The sequence below is a fragment of the Micromesistius poutassou genome, assembly GCF_964030765.1.
Source record: "Micromesistius poutassou genome assembly, contig: SCAFFOLD_1778, whole genome shotgun sequence".
Lineage (NCBI taxonomy): Eukaryota > Metazoa > Chordata > Actinopteri > Gadiformes > Gadidae > Micromesistius > Micromesistius poutassou.
This window is the reverse complement of record NW_028179080.1, coordinates 1-5,000: the sequence shown is the minus strand read 5'-3', so window position 1 is coordinate 5,000 and position 5,000 is coordinate 1. Positions and strand designations below refer to the sequence as shown.

General features: G+C 51.2%; 1 pseudogene across 1 annotated transcript in view; it reads right to left on the bottom strand.

Annotated features, from left to right (window-relative positions):
• LOC311373136 (SLIT-ROBO Rho GTPase-activating protein 2B pseudogene) overlaps nt 1-4,820 on the bottom strand; it is a 9,097-nt pseudogene extending 4,277 nt beyond the window's left edge. The window contains exon 1 of the transcript XR_014684258.1: nt 4,568-4,820. The product of XR_014684258.1 is annotated as an SLIT-ROBO Rho GTPase-activating protein 2B pseudogene (transcript). The remainder of the gene's footprint in view (nt 1-4,567) is intronic.
• Nucleotides 4,821-5,000: the final 180 nt, after the last annotated feature.

Genomic DNA, 5,000 nt, shown 5'->3' with positions numbered 1-5,000 from the left:
GAGTCAGTTAAACCACAAGACCCAGTCTCAGGTGATCAATGATTAAAACCGATGGTGCCGTTACCGTAACCGAGCAATGCCTTGGCACATCTTGGCACAGCCTGAATTAGTTTAGCGTAGCCTTTCACAACCTAACATTGCCTCAAACGTATTTCCGCAATCTGTTTAACCCAGTGCAGTGCAACTCCCTGCACTGTGGGAAATACAACTCATAACGCAAGAAGGTTTTCATCATGTCCATGGCTCCACTCATTGTACACCATATTCACCATATATATTATAATAATAATTCATTTATAGGATTTTACAAGGCAAAGAGGAGCAGAAGATCTCTGCAATCCCAGGCGTTGAAGAGATCTTGGCCCAGGGGCGAGCGACCTTAATCTGCACTGCAGCGCAGAACGGGAGATCAGAGCAAGAGAGCGAGAGAGGGAAAGGGAGAGAGAGATACGCCAGTGATGGAGAGAGAGAGGAAGCATTAGTCAGAGAGGGGGTGATTAAGAGATAATTTACAGGAGTAAGTATGGCAAGAGAGAGTGAAAGAGAGAGAGAGAGAGAGAGCAAACAGAGAGAGAGATATAGGAAGAGAGATAGAGGAAGAGAGAGAGGGAGCGATGGCAAGAGAGAGAGAGAGGAGAGAGAGAGGAAGAGAACGAGTGCAAGCCAGAGAGAGAGAAAGAGGGAAAGAAGGAGAGAGAGAGAGAGAGAGAGAGAGAGAGAGCGAGAGGGGGAGAGAGAGAGAGAGAGCGAGAGAGGGGGTTGGGGGGTGGGTTGGGCTCTCGAGGTCATTAAAGGAGAGAGAAGTCTTTGTAGTGCACGTGAGGCAATGCACATGGCCTCTACAAGCCACCACGTTCAAGGCCTCGTTCAAAGCTCATGAACGGTGATTTCCCTTTTTTCCAGCAGCGCTAATGAAATCAAGCGAGGCCCACGCAGCAGAACTAATCAGCACAGGCTTTCCCCCTTGCCCCTGATTGGCCGAAGGAAGCGGGGGCCGACCTCGATTGGCCTGTTTAAAATGTGCTGTTTTCTTTTTTTTTTGCAGGAAGGGGGGGGTGGGGGGGGGTGGTTTCAGAGATTTCTATCTCAAACTTGTCTCCCTCCGTTCTTTCTTTCTTCCCCCTGCGCTCCCATTGGACGATGTGGGGCGGGCGGGCGGGCGGGGCGGGCGGGCAACAGCTGCGGCCTGTCCCGTGAGCCCCGGAATGCGCGTTGATCCCGGGAACCGTCTCACCGGCACTAACACCGTGACGCACCGCGGTACGCGCAGCGCGGGACACACACACACACACACACACACACACACGCACGCGCGGCGCTCCCGGGGGAAGACGGTGGGAGCTGGCCGGTTTGACCTGTGTGGGGGGGGGGGGAGGGGGGTGGGGGTTCAGAAATAACACTTCCATAATGTGGTGAGGATTTGTGCCTGAATCTCTTCTCTCGGCATCTCTCTCTGTATACCTCCCCCCCTCTCCCTCTCTCTCTCATGCACCACTCTCTCCCCCAGTCGTTCTCTTGCTCCCTCAAATGATGTCCCTCTCCCCCCCTCTCTCTCTCTCTCAGTATCTCGCTCTATATATACCTCCCCTCCCCCTGTCTTTCTCTCTTTCTCTCACACACACCATAGCTCTCTTTCTATCTCCCTCTCAGTATCTCTCTATGTACCTCCCCTACTCTTGCTCTCTCTCCCTCCCTCTCTTTCTATCTCCCTCCCTATCCCCAAGCCCTCTCTCTCTCTCTCTCTCTCTCTCTCCCTCCCTCTCTCTCTCTATCTTCCTCCTTATCGCCAAGCCCTCTCTCTCCCTCCCCCTCCCTCTCCCTCTCTCTACCCCTCTCTCCGATGACTGTGATCATGTCTATTGGAGGTGTGGATGTGGTCAGATTTGATTTCCAGATGTTTGTGAGGTCATGATGATACGACGATGTTGGATTGTGGTCTGCCAACCCCGTTGTGCATGGAAACGTGTAGCCAACACACACATACATGAGCGTCACCAAAACGCATGCGCACGCACACACACAACTTTTTGATAGTACAGCCCATATACCCTTTTGTAAATGATACTTCCACGACTAACCTGTGTACAAAAGTGTAAACTTCTCAGTATTTTAGACCCGTTGGAAATAAGGAACGACTGTCGAGAGACTTTACCCAACTCAAGCCAAACCCAACAGGAAAGAATTCAGAAAATGTCCGACCCCGCCATAAAGATGTAAATTAGAGCAGTGTTTTCAGTTTTCAGTTTTGTGTAGACGTTCTGTTGGGGAGGCTTGTGGACTAGTTACATGGCGGGGAGGAAATGAGAGAGAAAAAAAAAAAGCAGAAACGTTGATATGAAAACAGGTTGTGACAGCCGGGCTCTGTGTGGTGAGAGAGAGAGAGAGAGAGAGAGAGAGAGAGAGGAGGTTCTCTGTGGACCGGCTGTGTGAACGCTCCTCAGGCTCTGCTACAGCCCTACCTGTCCCGCCTGTTTATTCGATGAGTCGACATGAACCGCATCGCACAAGTGGCCCCAGACTGCCTCATGTCTGGCTCCCATCGTCTGTTTACACCTTTGCCTTTCACGGCTCTGAATTCAATTTGAATACCACAATTGTATTTTTCGATTTTGCAGCCGGATGGTTAAAAAAATAAAAACGGTGTCATTCAGTCGTGTTTTCATTCACTCACTGATTTCCTGTTCGTTTAGGATTTCCTCCTTAAAATCAACGCCGGTGGATTCCAAGGATTCCTTTGCATTATGCATGATCAAATCAAGATCAACAAGCAGCCTTGTTTGTTCAGTTCTACATCTTTTGGGGGGCGGGGGGGGGGGGGGGGATAGCCTGAATACGCCCGCTGATTAAAGCAGGTATTTCCTCACACTGGAACAAGCCGCGGGATGAGGAGATGAGAAAGAGGATCTTCAGAGGAGGATGTTCTTCCAAGCGGGAGATCCGCTGCGCGGCGTCACCGCGGCTTGACAGTTTGGAGCCGCGTACAAGCGATGCCCCGAGACAGAGCAACGTGTTAATCCCACTGGGGGCGCCCCGGCTTTGATGATACGTGTACGTATTTGCACTGTAGAGTGGAGGCGTTTGAGTGCTCCCCTGAGACGACTTTTAGGGAACGTTTCTTAGAACAAAGAAACGACCCGTGTGTTCCCCACAGGTCCCAGTGCCTCCGGACTCACTGCTGGCACGAGTTGGTTGGTTTAAAAAAAACCAAAAAAACGCCAAGGCTTTTGGAGAAGCCGAAATGTTTCAATCGGTCCCTTTGGCGCTGTGTGCAAACGGGGTCGGCCTGTCTGCGCCTGCGCCTGCGCCGCTCAGATCAAAGAACGTGACCGAGTGGCAGGAAGTCTGCACCTGCCTCTCTCTTCCTGTCAATAAAGACATTGCATTTCTTTTATGGTTCGCGTCTGCGAGATGAATCGCCGTCTGGTGCCTCTTTAACGACAGCCTGAGATTGTCATCAAGCGTAGCGCCAATATCCTGCACACGACAGACGAGAATCTGTGCTCTGAGATCGCTGTGGGAAAGAAACCGTAATCTGGTCAACCATCACTTCCCCTCTTCGAAGGCCATCTTCACACCCTCCAAAGAACACAGTGTAACACGCGCCACTGTTCCTGTAGAGAGAGGGGTGGCCGTTAACAGCCTGACACGTATTAAACTGTTGTTGTTTTATGTGAGGCTTCTGCTTAGGAAAAACCCATCTATGGGACCGGCGATGGCAATTGAGCGTCCGCCATAAAGAAACGATATTGCAATGCATCAGACAAATCAAACAAGTGCAACATGTTTTTTGGGTCCGTATGTGGCCCCTCCACTATTAAACCATTAATAAGCCAACAAATCTGAATCTGACCCCCCCAGAGGGAGTGATGTGATGTCCATGGTGAGGACCATCCAGTGGCTGTGCATCTTTAAAAAAAAAAGTGATGATCTGTCAGTATCGGTGGCCGTGTGAGAAAGGAGGGGGAGGGAAGGAGACGGCCGTGGCTCTGTTTACAATGGACCATCAATTACTGATCCGACGGAGACACGGGCTGGGAGCAACACCCCGGCACGCACACACACACACACACACACACACACACACTGCTCAACGCTCGTAAAACAGTAATTACGCAGGTCTAATCTGCACATGCACATACACATATATATAAAAGACACACTTGCTCGTGCACGCCAGAGCGAGCCTAGGAATGGTCAACGCACACATTACATAATTGATGCCTCTGGCAGTGGGCAACACAGACATCACAACCCTGTTTTTCTTTCTTCCCTTACCTTAAACACACACACACACACACACACACACACACATACTCGTTAGACAATTAGAAATGCGTACCCACACATACACATACACACACACAGCACACACACACACATACTGGTCATGTTCACCACCGGTTGTCAGAAGCACAATTAGACACACATACAAACACAAACACACACACACACACACACACACACACACACACACGCACACACACACACACACACACACACACACGGCCACGGGAAAAGAAAGAGGTTTCCTGTGCTATTCCTAAACAACACGGACAGCTGTGGGTACCTCAGTGCTGTTGGACGTCAGTGTTCCTTCTCCTCTCCTTCTCTTCCCTCCAACGGTCTCTCTCTCTCTGTCTCTGTGTCTCCGTCTGTGTTACCTCAACGCACACACACACGCGAGCGCGCGCATGCACCACTCACTCACTCACACACACGCACACTGAAGAGCGCTGTGTGAATCTGACAGATTCCCCTTAGCTCGGTGTGATCTCCCTCTCGCTCTCTCGCTCGGTCTGTGGTGCCTGTGCGCGAGCACACACACACACACACACACACACACACAGACTCGCGTGCACATGCACACATACACTTGAAAACAGCCCTCCCTCTCGCGTTTCCCTCCTCTACGCTCTGTATCTCCCTCGCCCTCTCTCTCTCTCTCTCTCTCTCTCTCTCTCGCTGAAGCAGTGTGGTGGCACAAGCCACTCCCCCCCCCC